The 17,739-nt window shown below is 45.6% G+C and overlaps 1 protein-coding gene across 1 annotated transcript in view; it reads right to left on the minus strand.

Moving 5' to 3' along the window:
• Positions 1-17,739, minus strand: part of TSNARE1 (t-SNARE domain containing 1) — a 394,489-nt gene that overhangs the window by 339,417 nt on the left and 37,333 nt on the right. The window contains exon 2 of the mRNA XM_079984518.1: positions 1,163-1,244. The gene's annotated coding sequence lies outside the window, so the exon portion shown is untranslated. The remainder of the gene's footprint in view (positions 1-1,162; positions 1,245-17,739) is intronic.

The raw sequence follows: 17,739 nt of genomic DNA on the forward strand, positions 1-17,739 counted from the left end.
ATCACCAGCTATCACATCCTTATAGCTACATCAAACTTCCTAGAAGACACTGTATCAGCTTCTTCTCACCTCCATAGCAAACTAAGTGGTCCTTCAGAAGCCTTTGAGATGACACTTTATGAAGGGATGAGCATCCAATGCACTTGTTCCATAAGATGAAGGATTTCCAATTGCACAACAGAGCTGCTCTCCTTCTCACCACAGGTGCCCATCCTCAACCAAACTCCATTCTGGTGGGTTAGGAGGAGCCCTACAAATTATTTATGGGCTGCATAGGGAGAAGAGGGGAAGTTCTATTACAAAGCCAAAGTCCTTGCACTAACAGAACAAGATAGCACCCACAGTTTACTGTCCTTTCTTGTATGGGCATAGAAAACCCATGCTTATATCAGGATTGAGTAACAAGCAGGAGAGTGATTGGGGAGGAGAGAGGAAGACATCAGCATCAAAAGGTGTCACTCTAGTGGCTTTGGGTTCTATGACATGGTACGGATGGGTCTTCCTGTTCAAGAAGCATTGCTCCAGTCATGATTGGCTTGTGACTAGATCACCCATGTGACTAGTCTAGGAATCATTAACCTCACTTTAAACCAGCCTTCCCCAACCCAGATGTTTTTTGGGTGGAAATGATAGGAGTTGTAATCCAAAAAAAAAAATCTAGGAAGGATTTTTGCATTTGTCTTCAGCGACATCCTACCTATCCTGTTCCATTGGGGCTGAAATGTCACAGGGAAGGTAGTAACAAATACCAGAGCTTCTTCTGGTCCAGGCTAAGGTGGGATAAGGCAAACCAGGACCCTGGACAGCTCCCAGTGAGCCCAGTGTGGAGGGAAATGAGTTTGGCCTGACACTATATCAGCAAAGGCTTAAAGTCCTCTGCAATCTTAAAAAGGCTGGTGGCACTTCCATTGGCTCCATCTGCCAGCGGAGATTGTTGCAATATTAAAGGACTTCAGATTGAGAAGATGATTGATGGAAGAGCCACGTTTTCAGGCTACGGCAGCATAGCCCCTCAAGAAGAATGGCTGGTGCATCATCTGAATTAGAGTTCTCCTCAAGCCAACTCTGGGACCCAGAGGCAAGGGAAATAGCACACCATCCTATTCAATACACAACCCCCAAGTATCAGGTCACTAAATTTAAGAACTTAACTTGTCATTACCTTGTGCAGAAACAATACCAAATTTTCTATGGAGGTTTCCCAAAGTCCACCTCTCCCGATCAGCCAAGATTCTCTCGACAATCTATGGAAACAATATGGGGGGTGGGGACTGAATGAGTAATGTAGAGTCCAATTTACCCTAAACAGATTGTGTTGATCATTGAAACCAAACAGAAATTTGGTGCAGCGATTCAGATTCCACATTGCTATGAACATCCTCGGAAACAGACCACATATTCTCTGCTTCAGCCTATGCACAGATCTAGGAAATGGATGGTAATGATAATGTTGGCCAGTCTTACAGCATGGTTGCAATAATTAACTTTCAATGAAATATAGAAACATTGCTAAATAAACACTTCAAATAAATAGCCTCTAAGGACCCTTTCCTAGTGGAAGCAATGTGAATGAAGCTATTTTACCTGCCTGCAGACTGTCTCGCCAGAGTGGTGCATGCTCTAGTTATCTCTCGCTTGGACTACTGCAATGTGCTCTATGTGGGGCTACCTTTGAAGGTGACCCGGAAACTACAACTAATCCAGAATGCAGCAGCTAGACTGGTGACTGGGAGCAGCTGCTGAGACCACATAACACCGGTCTTGAAAGACCTACACTGGCTCCCAGTATGTTTCCGAGCACAATTCAAAGTGTTGGCACTGACCTTTAAAGCCCTAAACGGCCTCGGTCCAGTATACCTGAAGGAGCGTCTCCACCCCCCATCGTTCTGCCCAGACACTGAGGTCCAGCACTGAGGGCCTTCTGGCAGTTCCCTCGCTGCAAGAAGCCAAGTTACAGGGAACCAGGCAGAGGGCCTTCTCGGTGGTGGCACCCACCCTATGGAACACCCTCCCACCAGATGTCAAAGAAACAACAATTACCAGACTTTTAGAAGACATCTGAAGGCAGCCCTGTTTAGGGAAGCTTTTAATGTTTGATGGATTACTGTATTTTAATATTCTGTTGGAAGCCGCCCAGAGTGGCTGGGGAAGCCCAGCCAGATGGGCAGGGTGTAAATAATTTATTATTACTATTATTACTACTACTACTGCTACTATTACTATTACCAGTACTACTATACCAAGGACTCTGCAACGAGTAGTTTTTTGCCAGATATCTTCAGAAGAAGAAAAGGCTAAGGAGTCAACCCTGCACAAATCCAGAGTGAAGTCCCTAAGGCAGTTGGATGGTACTTTGTATGCCTCATTCTGGCAACTCCTGCAGACAAGCTGATGCCAACAGTCTTGCTCTGCTTTCCTTTGGACAACAACAGTGAGGCCAAGAGGGGCAGGTCTTGTTGTCTGGGAAGCCCAGTCCCTGCAGACACATTACCCAAGCTTGCACCCCAGGGAAGTCACCTCGGTACTGCTAATGTACCAGTTTGACTTCACCCCCGGAGGTGCACTTCCATTGCTTCTTGCGACAGTCGGATGCCAACAACAGTTTGGTGCAACTGTACAGGACTATACGGTGGTACCTTGGTTCTCAAACTTAATCCGTTCCGGAAGTCCATTCCAAAACCAAGGCATGCTTTCCCATAATGCAGAATGGATTAATCCGTTCCAGACTTTTAAAAACAACCCCTGAAACAGCAATTTATCATGATTTTTTACTATCTAACAAGAGCCTTGATCCATAAAATGAAAGCAATAAACAATGTACTGCAGTCACACAATCAATCAATCAATCAGTAGCTGAACTGGGTTCTTCCACACAGTCACAAAAACGAAACCAAAAGAGCCGCAAAAACAAAAACGGAAAATAAATAGCAAAAATAGACAGAGCTCAGCATAACACTCAAAACGGAAGCGTGGCACCCAAAACCGAAGTGTAACACTCAAAACAGAGCACATTTGGCTTCCGAAAGAAGTTTGCGAACTGGAACACTTAATTCTGGGTTTGCAGTGTTTGGGTTCCAAGTTGTTTGAGTGCCAAGGAGTTTGAGAACCAAGGTACCACCGAAACATGTGGCTAGGAAGACACGATTCCCTTTGTTTCTGGTGTTCAGTTCATGCTCCCTACTGCTTTAACTTAGATTGCATCATTCATGCACAAGAGGCAGAAATCAGCAGGTTTGGGTGAAGTCTATTCATAGATAAATGCAATATTGTTTTAAGGTGGGATGGCAGGAGAGGGTAACTATCTGTTTGGGAACACTTGTGGGGAATGAATTGTGGTGAAGCGCTTGGAAATTAGAACACCACACTACGATTTTTTTGCTGTTGTATTCCTTTTTGTTATATTCCTTTTTGTTCCCTAACGTAGTAGCTCGCCGGAAGAAAATAAATAAAAGGAAAGTGTGCCTCAACTTGGAGCCCTACAAATTAATCAATTAAAGCTTTTGTGGATTGATCTGCCGATTAAACCAATTAAGGTTTGCAGACCTACTAATTATCAGCCTTCCCAGCCTCAAATGCTTTGGACAGGTAATAATTATTTTAAAACATACCAAAAAGGAAAAAGGAGAAACGTCAATGGAAAGAGATTAAGCAAATACTTCCCCCCCAAATCCAGCCAGCTTTAAAACTGCAACTATACTGAGCACATCGGGGGAAAATGCTTCACTTTAAAAATACAATGAGGTGGGCTTTTTTGGCAAATCTACTGGTGCTACTGGAAGGAATTTTTTAAAAAAATTGTTTCGACTACGGCAGACCAACATGGCTACCTACCTGTAACTAGAACTTCTGCTGGTAGTTAAGGTAAGAAAGTGAGGGGACAAAGCAGAAATGAGAGTAATTGACCCAGACTAAGAAGCAGCATGGGTGGTGCTGTGGTCTAAAGCACAGAGCCTAGGACTTGTCGATCAGAAGGTCGGAGGTTCGAATCCCCGCGACAGGGTGAGCTTCCGTTTTCGGTCCCTGCTCCTGCCAACCTAGCAGTTCGAAAGCATGTCCTCCGCGACTGGACCTAATGGTCAGGGGTCCCTTTACCCTTTAAGAGGCAGCATGGAGAAAATAGTGTGGCACGGTACAGATCTTGGGGAGGTAGAGCAATTCTTGAAGTGGGAAGGAAGCTGTGTTTTGTTCTGCTCCTTAATGCATAGAATCAGAGAATAGTAGAGCTGGGACTCCAAAGGTCATCTAATGCAACCCCCTTCAACACAGGAATCATGGGACTTCCAAGAGGCACCTGGTTCTCTGCTGTGACAACACAACACTGGACTAGATGGGTCATGGTCCTGATCCAACTAGGTCCTTCTGAGGTGGTAGAATCGAACATACCATCTCAGACTGCTGGGGAGCAAGGGGAGAAGGCCACTGCAATAGGAAACCAGCACAGCAAGGAGAAGGATGGGCTGGACTCTTGACGCTCTACTTTTCTACTTGCAGGGATTAAAAAATAAAATTCAGGAGTATTCATAAAAAAAATCAATCCCCCATAGAACTCATTCGACCACCCTCAGAACTATCTGGTTGTATGTTGCATTTATATCCCATATTTTTCCCCCAAGAGGAATTTATGGTTATCTCCCTTCTCATCTACACTGCTAGGCAGGTTAGGCTGTGAGGCAGTGATTGGCCGATGTTCATATCCTACTTGGATGAAAAAATAAACCTCAAAGCAGATTTTGGGAAGGCCAGCACATCCTTTGAGTGACATAGTTCCCTCAGCAGGACCAAAGGAGCAAGGAATCTGGCAGGGGCTACTGGGCCGCTCTGCTGATGGCTTACTATTTTTCCGCAAAACACCTACTGCACCACTTTCTGCTAAGAGGCCGCCTGCTGTCTTTCACCGCACTGATCCTGCCACTAATGCTGTCAAGAGGCACCTCTGGGTGCCTCTGTCAAGCATTTAAAGGCAAAGATCGGCAGACCTCTCCCGGCAATACAAAAACATGGTGTGATCCTCTTAGTGGCCTAATTGCCACTTGTCCAATGCTCCCCTGGCCTCGGACTGTCATTTTGCAGATTTAATATGCATCGAGGCTCCAACGACCCCTCTTAAACTCTCATGTCAGCATGCAAATGGAGTTTAATATAATTAGCCAGGACAGGAAGGCAGGGTCAACTGTGTGTTTTTATCTGTCACGCCAGACTCTTAATGCAACTTTCCAAGCCATCTAAGGTACATCCCCCACCATCCCTGCCCAAAGAACCTTTCAGTTTGAAAATAGGTCGCTCCCGAATTTAAAGGCATAGAGACCGAAGGAAGAAATGCCCTTGTAAAACTGGTGAGAGAGGATAAGTGGAAGGGCCCAAGCATTTAATATTTGCTTGGACAAGAGATTGTCAACAGCTAAATAGGGAGAGCGGCTGAATAGGGGAGTAAGAGGTTCAAAGTAAAAGAACTGTAGAGTTGGGATGGATCCTGGAGGTCAGTCCTCTAGTCCAATGCGGGTATCTCAACACCTGGTACCCCATCCAATTTGAAACCATATCGGACCCTGCTTAGCTTTGCAAATGTGCTAGCAGTTTTATTGCTGCACCACCAGGAGGACTCTAACAGAAGCATTTTTTACATGGTGTGGAGAAAGTGGATTTAGAAAGGTGTTTTTTTTCTCCCTCTCTGGTAACACTAGAACAGGTGGACATCCCATGAAACGGAACAGACAAAAGAATCATAGAATCATAGAATCATAGAGTTGGAAGAGACCACAAGGGCCATTGAAGGGAGAAATGTAAAGTATTGCACTTGGGCAAAAAAAATGAGAGGCACAAATACAAGATGGGTGACACCTGGCTTGAGAGCAGTACATGTGAAAAGGATCTAGGAGTCTTGGTTGACCACAAACTTGACATGAGCCAACAGTGTGACGCGGCAGCTAAAAAAGCCAGTGCAATTCTGGGCTGCATCAATAGGAGTATAGGATCTAGATCAAGGGAAGTAATAGTGCCACTGTATTCTGCTCTGGTCAGACCTCACCTGGAGTACTGTGTCCAGTTCTGGGCACCACAGTTCAAGAAGGACACTGACAAACTGGAACGTGTCCAGAGGAGGGCAACCAAAATGGTCAAAGGCCTGGAAACGATGCCTTATGAAGAACGGCTAAGGGAGCTGGGCATGTTTAGCCTGGAGAAGAGGAGGTTAAGGGGTGATATGATAGCCATGTTCAAATATATAAAAGGATGTCACATAGAGGAGGGAGAAAGGTTGTTTTCTGCTGCTCCAGAGAAGCGGACACGGAGCAATGGCTCCAAACTACAAGAAAGAAGATTCCACCTAAACATTAGGAAGAACTTCCTGACAGAAAGAGCTGTTTGACAGTGGAATTTGCTGCCAAGGAGTGTGGTGGAGTCTCCTTCTTTGGAGGTCTTTAAGCAGAGGCTTGACAACCATATAGTCGAAGTACAGAATTTGCTCCAACAAGAGGCAGGGATGGCCGCCAACTTGGATGGCTTTAAAAGAGGACTAAGCAAACTCATGCAAGAGAGGGCTTTAGATGACTACCAACCCTGATGGCTATGCTGTACCTGCTCTCCCCAAAAGATTCCATAAACAGGGTCTCCGAAAAATTCTACACATCACTTGGGAAAACAAATGAACTAATACCAGTGTATTGGAAGAAGCAAAGATCACCAGTGTCAAAGCAATGATTCTTCAACATCAACTTTCTTGGACTGGTCATGTTGTGAGGATGCCTGATTATTCGTCTTCCAAAGCAACTACTCTATTCCCAACTTAAAAATGGAAAGTGTAATGCTGGTGGTCAACAAAAGAGGTTTAAAGACTCTCTCAAGGCAAATCTAAAAAATGGTAGTATAAACACCAGCAATTGGGAAACACTTGCCTGTGAGCGCTTCAGTTGAAGAACAGCCTTTACCAAAGGTGTCACGGGCTTTGAAGACACTCGAACTCAGGACGCAAGGGAGAAACGTGCTAAGAGGAAGGCACACTTGGCAAACCTACACCGTGATCAACTACTGCCCGGAAACCTATGTCCCCACTGTGGAAGGACGTGTGGATCCAGAATTGGCCTCCATAGTCACTTATGGACTCATTGTTAAAACTGTGTTTATGGAAGACAATCTTACTCAGCTATGAGGGATCACCAAAGAAAGAGAAAGAAGAACAGCAGTTGCTGGAAATCACAAACAAGGAGAGAGCTCTTATGCTCAAATCCTTCTTGTGGGTTTCCCACAGGTATCTGGCTGGGTGCTGTGAGAACAGGATGCTGGACTAGATGGGCCATTGGCCTCAACCAGCAGGATTGATGCACAAATGCTACAGAACATAACATTCACGGCTAAACCATTCACTGAGCTACCACTTCTATTCCACCTTCTCTTTAATATCAACATTTTGAGAGGCGCTACTGTCAAGTCAAAGGGACGTGGGTGGCGCTGTGTGTTAAGCCACAGAGCCTAGGACATGCCGATCAGAAGGTCGGCGGCTCGAATCCCCACGACGGGGTGAGCTCCTGTTGCTCGGTCCCTGCTCCTGCCAACCTAGCAGTTCGAAAGCACCTCAAAGTGCAAGTAGATAAATAGGTACTACTCCGGCGGGAAGGTAAACGGCGTTTCTGTGCATTGCTCTGGTTCGCCAGAAGCGGCTTAGTCATGCTGGCCACATGACCCGGAAGCTGTCTGTGGACAAACGCCGGCTCCCTCGGCCAATAAAGCGAGATGAGTGCCGCAACCCCAGAGTTAGTCACGACTGGACCTAAATGGTCAGGGGTCCCTTTACCTTTTTACTGTCAAGTCTACCTGGCTTTTATTTGGCTGTCTTCTCTTCCGGGATGTATGGGAGCAGGAGTTGCCAACAGTGTGCTTTCCATTTCTAGTTGGACTCAGCCCCCCGGCAGCAGGGTCAATGGTCAGGGGTGATGGGAAGTGTAGTCCAACCACATCTCAAGGGTTGGCTACCTTTGGAATGAAGCCAACTTCCCTCTTCTCCTTGAGCTTGAATAGCTAGAGATGCTTCAGAATTGCTCCAAATCCCTCAAAGGTGCAGTGTGAATGCCACACTTGCTAAGTTGGGAGTGGAACTAAATAATAATAATCATCCTATCATCCTCGACCTTGCTTCTGAAACTCAGTTTGATGTCCAACACAATACATCACATCCGTCAACAAAGAACTTCATGGAAGCCATGTGAACAATTGGTGTCTGCTACCAAAGATGGTGGGAATTTGTAAGACCCTTGGGTACCATATTTGCGGTGGGGTGGACAGAACCAAGCAAGAGGAACCCCCATCACTACTGCATAGAAGCTTTCAAGCTGCAAAACCCACCCAACAGAATGTTGCAGAAATTACATGAATCATCGTGTTGTTATAGCAACGTCATCCCTGCATCGGATCTAAAAACCCAGCACAGTTCACATAATAAAAAAGCATTAGGTAAAAAAAGATATATAATGAGATAAAAATGGATTGGCTCAACCTTGCAATAACACCCACGCTTCCCTTTCCAATACCACCACTTCTGAAAGCATCTGAATTTTTGATATTTAAATAAGGGGAGAGAAACCTGGGAGAGAAACTAGAAGAGGCGGGGGGGTTGTCAGCTTTGCATGAGGGCCACTGCCGTTATCAAAACTCAAATCCCATTGTTACCTACAGAAGGAATATTCCTATTTCGGCAAATGGAGAAAGAAAAATAAAATGATAATGTCACACAGAAGGATGTGCTCTGATTCATAATGCTAAAGTTTCATAAGACTGGCAGAACTCCCTAACAACCACTTGCCACATTATATAAAGAGAACGGCCCCAACCAGCTGCCGTCCCTGAACAGGGAATGTAAACACGAACTAGGGCAATTGCATGTGGGGAGAAGAGTGGACTCTGACCCCACGCCCCCACAATATACCCACGTGCATCAGCCTCCATGCACTTCAGCCCTCACCACCTCACATTGAGTCAGCACCTACCCTCTCCATTCATTCGTATTCCCCACTCAAGTGAAAGCAGATGAACAGGCCTATAGTCTCTCAAAACCCAGGAGTGGCTGCAGAGTCTCCAGCTAAGACCAGGTTCAGATCCCTGAGCCTACTTCTAGAGAAGAAGAGAGCATGGCCCTATGATCATCTTCTGAGGTCCTTGCTCACGTGCTTCCTCCACAAAAGGTCCAGAGGAGGAGGAGGAGGAGGAGGAGGAGGAGGAGTTTGGATTCGATATCCCGCTTTATCACTACCCGAAGGAGTCTCAAAGTGGCCAACATTCTCCTTTCCCTTCCTCCCCCTCAACAAACACTCTGTGAGGTGTGTGGGGCTGAGAGACTTCAAAGAAGTGTGACTAGCCCAAGGTCACCCAGCAGCTGCATGTGGAGGAGCAGAGACGCGAACCTGGTTCACCAGATTACGAGTCTATCGCTCTTAACCATTACACCACACTGGCTCTCAGAGGGTAACAACATGAGAAAGGGCCTTCTCTGCAATGGCTCCCCGTTTGTGGAATGCTCTCCCCAGGGAGGTTTGCCTGGCACCTTCATTATGCACCTTTAGTCGCTGCTAGGCAAAAACATTCCTCTTTAACCAGGCCTTTGGTCCCAGGTTCAAACCCTGGAGAGTCACTGCCAGTTAGTGTGGGCAGCACTGAGGTAGACAGTGGTCTCACTTGGCATAAGGCAGCTTTCTGTGTCCCTGTGTCATTTTGATCTTTCCCAAGTGTGGATTGTGGAAGGTTTCCCCTTCCACTTTTGGACCAATACGGCCTTTTAGATAAACGTGGCTATTCCAACGAGTCCAAAGTGAGAGGCGCATTTAAATGCAAAATGCGCTGCTGTTACTGCTGCGAACCAAGAATCATTTTGTAAAATAAACCTACCAATCACATCAAGCAAAATTACTAGTGAAAAGCTGATCAAAGAAAGCGCATTCATGCCACTTGGCTTCAAGTTGTATGCTGTCAACTACACAGGCTGCACATAACTACCAATTCCGGGAACAAAAAGTAAAAAGTATCGCTTTACAGCACATGCATAAGGAGTGTGACATGAAACAAATATGTACTCTGCATTATATTATCCCCTCAAAGGAAGCACAGAATGCCATTCTGAAAGCACCGGTTTGAGTAATGCCGGAATGTCAGGTTAATATCATTACGCAATGGGGTTCTAAGCATTTACTCGGGTTCAGTTTCCCTGGAATAAAGATCAGTGCAGACTGTGGTATCTTTAGGATATACAGTGGTACCTCTGGTTGCGAACAGGATCTGTTCCAGAGCCCCGTTCGCAACCTGAAAGAAATGCAACCCGCATATGCACACACGCGGGTCGCGAGTCACCACTTCTGCACATGCGTGTGACGTCATTTTGCGTGTTTGCGCATGTGTGAGTGGCGAAACCCGGAAGTAACCCTTTCCGGTACTTCCGGGTTGCTGCAGGACGAAACCTGAAAAGACATAACTTGAACAGAACGTAACAAGAGGTATGACTGTATAATTCTATGGATCCAGCACAGAGCAAGCAGGTCTCTGTGTCTCCAGTTTCCAGTCTGTTTCCAGCTCACTCACATACAACTCTGGTTACTGCACTCCTACCTAGCAGCTAGGACAGGGGGTGGAGAAAAGGCCCACTCATGGAGGGCACCTTCTCTTCTTTGAAGCTCTTGCAACTGAGCTCATTCTTTTGGGATGCTGATGAGGGCACCTAAGTGGCCAGCGAAGGTCACTGCCTTGCGAAAAAGCTTGTCTGACTAGTTCAGCAACAGGATCCACCGTTAGATTCTAATCTTCCCTGTACTCTGGGAACTGGAAAGGATTCAGGGCATCATTCAGACTGAGCTCCCAAACCAACAGCAATATTCTAATGAACGTTAACCAGAATTCCTTTCAGGGAGCAAAACCACCACCACCACCACCACCCTGATTCCCCCCAGGATTTTCAAGGAAATCACATCCCCTAGCAAAGCATTCCTCCAGGATGTTGATGGATGTCGTTCTGAGAGCCTTTTTGGTTGAAGAGCGGGGTATAAATTATCTAAATAAATAAATACACCAAACACTCTAATCAAGGAACAGGGGTAGTGGAAGTTGTAGTCCAAAAGGTCTCGAGAGCACCAGATTCAAGAATGGAGCCCTATTGAATTATTTCTAAGGAGGCCTAGTTCAAAGTCAGGTAGCAAATCCGCTCCAGGTGGGGACCAGCATGATGGACATTCATCCATGCCACAGAATACTACCTACATAGGAAAGCTAGACAGTGATTGCAGAGTCTGAGTCAGTTCAGTATTGGGTTATGAATTCAGAAGATACATAAGAACAGACACGGTTCAGCAGCTGAGCTCTACACACAAAAAATCCCAGATTTGATCTCCAGGTAGGACTGGGAGAGAACCCTGTCTGAAACCCCGGGGACCTTCTGTCAATCAGCATAGATGATACTGAGCTAGATGGACCAGTGGCTGCAGAGCATTGCAGAGGGTTGGACTAGATGAACCTCATGGCCCCTTTCCAAGTCTACAATTCTATGGTTCTACGGTCTGACTCTGTATAAGGCGTAGTGTTAGAAAATCAGCTATATAAGCTAGGCACCAAATGGCTCCTTAAAACAAGGTTGTTGTGTTGTTGTTGTTTAGTCGTGTCTGACTCTTTGTGACCCCCTGGACCAGAGCACGCCAGGCACTCCTGTCTTCCACTGCCTCCCGCAGTTTGGTCAAACTCATGCTGGTAGCTTCGAGAACACTGTCCCACCATCTCGTCCTCTGTCATCCCCTTCTCCTTGTGCCCTCCATCTTTCCCAACATCAGGGTCTTTTCCAGGGAGTCTTCTCTTCTCATGAGGTGGCCAAAGTATTGGAGCCTCAGCTTCAGGATTTGTCCTTCCTGTGAGCACTCAGGGCTGATTTCCTTCAGAATGGATAGGTTGGATCTTCTTGCAGTCCATGGGACTCCCAAGAGTCTCCTCCAGCACCATAATTCAAAAGCATAAATTCTTTGCCAAAACGGAATGTCTAGTTGCCATTTGGGGGACAAGATGGCTCTAAAGCAGGCATAGGCAAACTCGGCCTGCCAGATGTTTTGGGACTACAACTCCCAACATCCCTAGCTAACAGGACCAGTGGTCAGGGATGGTGGGAATTGTAGTCCCAAAACATCTGGAGGGCTGAGTTTGCCTATGCCTGCTCTAAAATCGTATTTTTTTCAAATGATGGACTGACTGTGACTGATTTTTAGTTAAATATCTGGCCTGTTCAGATGAGAACCTTCAGCTGGGTTAAGAGCTCTGAGAACTTAAAGAAGAGAAGTCCCTTGATCCAGTCCGCATATCTATTGGCCAATTCCAACCTCTTTTTCTTAAGGCTGACTGCTCCTGCTCAGGCTGCACAGAAAAAGCAATCTGATTCCAGAAACTCATTCTAATTGTACAGATAAAATATCATTGATAGGGGAACTTTATTTATGTATGCTACAACAGCAGCAAGAATACTTATTGCAAAGTATTGGAAGACACAAGATTTACCCACCCGGGAAGAATGGCAGATGAAGGTGATGGACTATATGGAACTGGCGGAAATGACTGGCAGAATCCAAGACCAGGGAGAAAAGTCGGTGGAGGAAGATTGGAAGAAATTTAAAGACTATTTATAGAAACACTGTAAAATTAATATCTGTTAGAAGGATGTTGGAACAATATTATATGATTTTAGCAGGAAGGATATAAAGGATTTGGGAATAACTGACTGTTAATTGGTGAAAGGAGGAAAAGTAAAGCTACATTATATTAAGACAATTTACAGGACAAAAATTTTAAAAGAGGGAAAGGATTTGCTGAAATAGATAATAGACCTAGAATACAAAAAAGGGAGGTGTGAGGAGGTCAAGGAAATAAGCTAATGAAAGAATGGTAATGAGGAAATCTGATGCATTTTCTTTTTTGCGTTTTTGTTTTTGTTTAATGGGTTTTATTTCTCTGTTGTTGTTTTTTCCCCCTTTTTATATTGTGGTGTGTTGTTTTGTTTTTGTTTAATGTGGTATGTTTATTTTTTCTTTCTGTAATTGTTGAAACTTTAATATTATTTTTTTTAAAAAAAAGATAGGGTATTAGTGTGTGAAAACAGTCAGGTTCCAAGGATCCCCAGGCATGCATCTCCAGATGGTGGAGAGGCCAAGTATCTTCACCTGGTCGCAAATGGTTGAACGGCAGGTGCAAAATGTGCCTGGTGCTTGGCTGATTTTGAACACTGCTAAGGCAGCGTGGGTTAAACCACAGAGCCTAGGGCTTGCCGATCGGAAGTTCGGCAGTTCAAATCCCCGTAACGGGGTGAGCTCCCATTGCTCGGTCCCTGTTCCTGCCAACCCAGCAGTTCAAAAGCAGGTCAAAGTGCAAGTAGATAAATAGGTACCACTCTGGCGGGAAGGTAAACAGTGTTTCCGTGCACTGCTCTGGTTCGCCAGAAGCGGCTTAGTCATGCTGGCCACATGACCTGGAAGCTGTACGCCGGCTCCCTCGGCCAATAAAGTGAGATGAGCGCCGCAACCCCAGAGTCGGCCATGACTGGGCTTAATGGTCAGGGGTCCCTTTACCTTTACCTTTAAAGTGGTTATGTTCCTATGTAACAAGAGCCCTGCTGCACCAGACCAAATATCTACCAAGTCCAGAGTCCTGTTTTGCACTACCACCAAGCAGGTAACATGCAAATGACAATCAGGGTATGGAGACAAGAGCTATCTCCTGTTGTCGCTTCCAAAAGCTGACATTCTGGCTCTAATCATCAAGTTCCAAGTCGCCATTACAGCTAATAGCCACTGATGAAAAGGCTGCTGTTTCTCTGTCAGGTGAATGAGTCACAGAAGATAAATAAGCTCTGTCTCATGAGAAACACTGGGTCCTCCCACATGGTATCTTGCAGGCAGCAAGTCAAGTCAGGGAAAGGTAGGCACGTCTAGACCGTAGAGAATCGATTTATAACATACTTGAACTGAAAGCCCGTTTTACAGTAGCTGTAGAATCAGCCCCGAATTCCCCGGTAATAGACAATATAAAAAAGTGAATTGTCCCCATGCACCGAAGCGTGTCAATTGTAATTCAAGTTATAGACCAAAACCTTGCTTTGTAAAAGGTGCGTTTGTTAAATAAAGGCCTCTGAACACTTGGGAGAGCAGGGGCTGAACAGTTATAGGGAAGAGTTGTAGTTCAGTGGTAGAGCCCTTGCTTGGCTTGGAGATGGTCCCAGGTCAAAACCTTGGCGTCTCCCAACATATCTGGAAATGTGCTCACTCTGAAACCGTGGAGAGCTACACGAATGTAGAAAATACTGAACTACAGAATGAGGTCCACTTTCCTGCACTCTCCTCCCCCAGAACACCCTAAATCTGCTATGCTATGAACTCAGAATATATTTTGGGGGTGCACATAGGGGGAGAAGAGGGGGGAAAGTCCCATTGTATTAGTGGACCTCTTTCACGCTACATATACACCACTGAATCCTACCTACCATGTCGAATCAGGTATAAAGTGTATTTTTAAAAGTAATTTTAGTATGGCCGAAACATCTTTACTGGGGATAAAGCACCCTCGCTTTACGTTTTCAAAGGGGGAAAAGGATACCAAGAATCTAAGAAAAATTTGCAGAACAGCAACTTCAAATACAGATGCCTGGAGCCTTCCCAAAGAAAAACCCACTAGTTTAATCAAAACTCTTTTTGCTTTCCTCAAAAGCCATCCATTGTTTAGACCAAAGTGGAGGAAAACAATTCAATTGAGACAAGATGCTAGTACCTTGCAACTCTGATTTCAAAAGACAGTGTGAGTAAACTGAGCTATATGCAGCACTGGTCTGACTTGGTATAAGGTAAAAGGTAAAGGGATCCCTGACCATTAGGTCCAGTCGTGGCCGACTCTGGGGTTGCGGCGCTCATCTCGCTCTATAGGCCAAGGGAGCCGGCGTTTGTCCGCAGACATGTGGCCAGCATGACTAAGCTGCTTCTGGCAAACCAGAGCAGCGCACGGAAACGCCGTTTACCTTCCTGCCAGAGCGGTACCTATTTATCTACTTGCACTTTGACATGCTTTCGAACTGCTAGGTTGGCAGGAGCTGGGACCCAGCAACGGGAGCTCACCCCATCACGGGGATTCGAACCGCCGACCTTCTGATCAGCAAGTCCTAGGGCTCTGTGGTTTAACCCACAGCATCACCCTACTAATGAAGTAAAAGCCTCAGGAGGCCAAGGGGAAGAACCCTGAAACCTAGCAGTAACTTGGATACAGACAGAGAAGCTAAGGAGAATTGAAATCATGAGGGCTAACCACTGAACCACGGGCCTCTGAACCTGGACCTCTAAGCAAGTGTTGGAATCTGGGAAGCCCAGACCAAGGTTTGGGGCAAGTACCCTTTGATGAGAGAAACCCAGAAGAGATCTCACATCACAAAACATGCAGCAAAGAAAAGTGTGGAGAGATAGGCTGCAAAACCTTAAAAATGTGCCCTCTCAGTGAGCCCCCGAAATATTCCTCTTTCTGAGCTATCCTACTTCCCTAGCATAGAGACAGACCACGTGTTTGGTAAGTCATAAAATTGTTTACTTACAAAACTCTTCAAGGGTCAGATGAATGTGCATTTCTGTGAAGTAGTCAGCAAAGATGCACAGGCAGTCATAATGTTGCTTTGTTACAAAAGGTATAAGTTTCTAAAGTATCAATAGAGAAAAATGCTAGTTTCATACTCTGTTATTGTCCGAAGCAAAAGAGGTTGGTTAAAGCCATATGGGTGGAGTGACCAGCTCAGAGTTCCACATGGAGAGAGAGAGAAATAACAAAATTTCCTTTCGAGATTTGAAGTGATGACATAGGCTAAGCCTGACAAGACAGCTTACTCTGTGGTTTACCCCTTAATTAGATTCAAACTGGTTAGGATAATATGAGGCTGGAACCCTACACCAAGTGCTTTGCACCATTGCAGACATTGGGCTTTGGCATGAGATCATGGAGAGACAAGTGAGTACTTAGATCTAGGTCAAAGGGCTGCCTTTTAAAATCTCTGAACTACTCAGCTGGGAATCCTTAGAGGTACGCTCAAGTTCAGGTAGCTAAGAGCTTAGTGGAGAGTCTCATTGGAACAATGTGTTCGCTCCCTGGTCTCTGTCCAGGGTCCTGAAAGACATTCTCCTATTGTTTTAATTGCTCAGAATCTGCACATCCTGTCCCAGTGTGTTTGCTGGATTTCCATCTCCCCTGTCATGTCCATGGGCAGGATAGAGCATTCTACTAACTTCTGAGCACTTTGAGACAGTCCACTTTGAGAATGCACCCTTGAATTTGGATAACGTAGAAAGTAGAGAAGGGTTTGAGGATGTATGTAGAAACTAGTCTACTGTACAAAGGTAACATTCACATCCATTATTCTTTCCCCTTTTGCCTCTGAGTCCACGCACCAGAGAAGTCTGGGAGCAACCAGGACAGGCACTCCCCACTGGCACATGGATCTTGGAAGGTTGCCTAGAAGGTTCAGCCCAGACACTGAGGTCCACCTCCAAGGGCCTTCACTGCAAGAATTGAGGTTACAGGGAAGCAGGCAGAGGGCCTTCTCACTAGTGGTGCCCTCCCTGCGGAACGCCTTCCCCTCACCACCACCAAATGTCAAGGAAATAAGGAACTGCACTTTTGGAAGACATCAGAAGGCAGCCTTGTTTGGGGAACTTTTTTGATGTTTGACATCTTATTATGTTTTTATATGTGCTGGAAGCCACCCAGAGTGGGTGGGGTATAAACATTATTATTATTATTATTATTATTATTATTAGCTGTTTGGCAGTGGAATAGACTCCCTCAGGAGGTGGAAGACTCTGCTTTCCTGGAGGTTTTTAAGCAGAAGTTGGATGGTTATCTGTCATGGATGCTTTAGCCAAAATTCCTGCATTGTGGGGGTGTTCAACTAGATGACCATTGAATTCCTTCCAGCTCTAAGATTCTATGATTCTATAAATATTATGATGGCCCTTGGTCTGAACAAAATAAAATGGAATGGAGTGATAGGACAGAAGAGTCTTTGCAAATCCAGTGATGGACAGTTTCAATTACTGCAAACAACCAGGTTGCAAATGATCCTTCACACACACCAGTAACCCAAAGCATACGATGATGTCCAAAATGGTGAAGCATACACCAAATTTTAATTAAATTTTAATTCAAAGGGAATGATCAGTGTCCCACCAAACACACAACTGGGATTCATGACTCTGGTGCTGCGTAAACCAATTTTGTTTAGACTCCCATTAGCCTCAGCCAGTATAGCCAATGTTCAAGAGTGATGGGAGTTGTACCCAGGACCATCTGAAGGGGACGTCATTGGCTACCCCTGGCCCAGTCCGCCGAGAATGGTACTGTCAGGGCTGCCTCTAGGTCCCAGCTCACAGAGGACCAACGCCAGGCTGGTATTATGTATAAAAGTCTTTATTGAAGTATAATTTCCATTTCAAAGCCAGAGCGTGCAACCCTACGTCTAGACTCTAGATAGGCGAAGTCCCGTCTGAATCACCTCCCCTTCCGCACCAGTTTAAGATCCTAGCCCTGCTCCACCTTTTGCGCTGCTCTCTCCTCCTCTGGGTCCTCCTGCCCTCTGGTGCATTGCCCTTTCTGGACTCCTCCGAAGCTGAGTCGCTGAGCTCCTCCCCCTGCCTCCGGCGTGCTTTAGGACCCGGTTCCCAATCCTCACTCTCTGCTGTCCCGCGCTCCTGTACATTTGAACTTGCTTCTCGC

Source organism: Podarcis cretensis (assembly GCF_951804945.1).
Source record: "Podarcis cretensis genome assembly, chromosome: 7".
Taxonomy (NCBI): domain Eukaryota; kingdom Metazoa; phylum Chordata; class Lepidosauria; order Squamata; family Lacertidae; genus Podarcis; species Podarcis cretensis.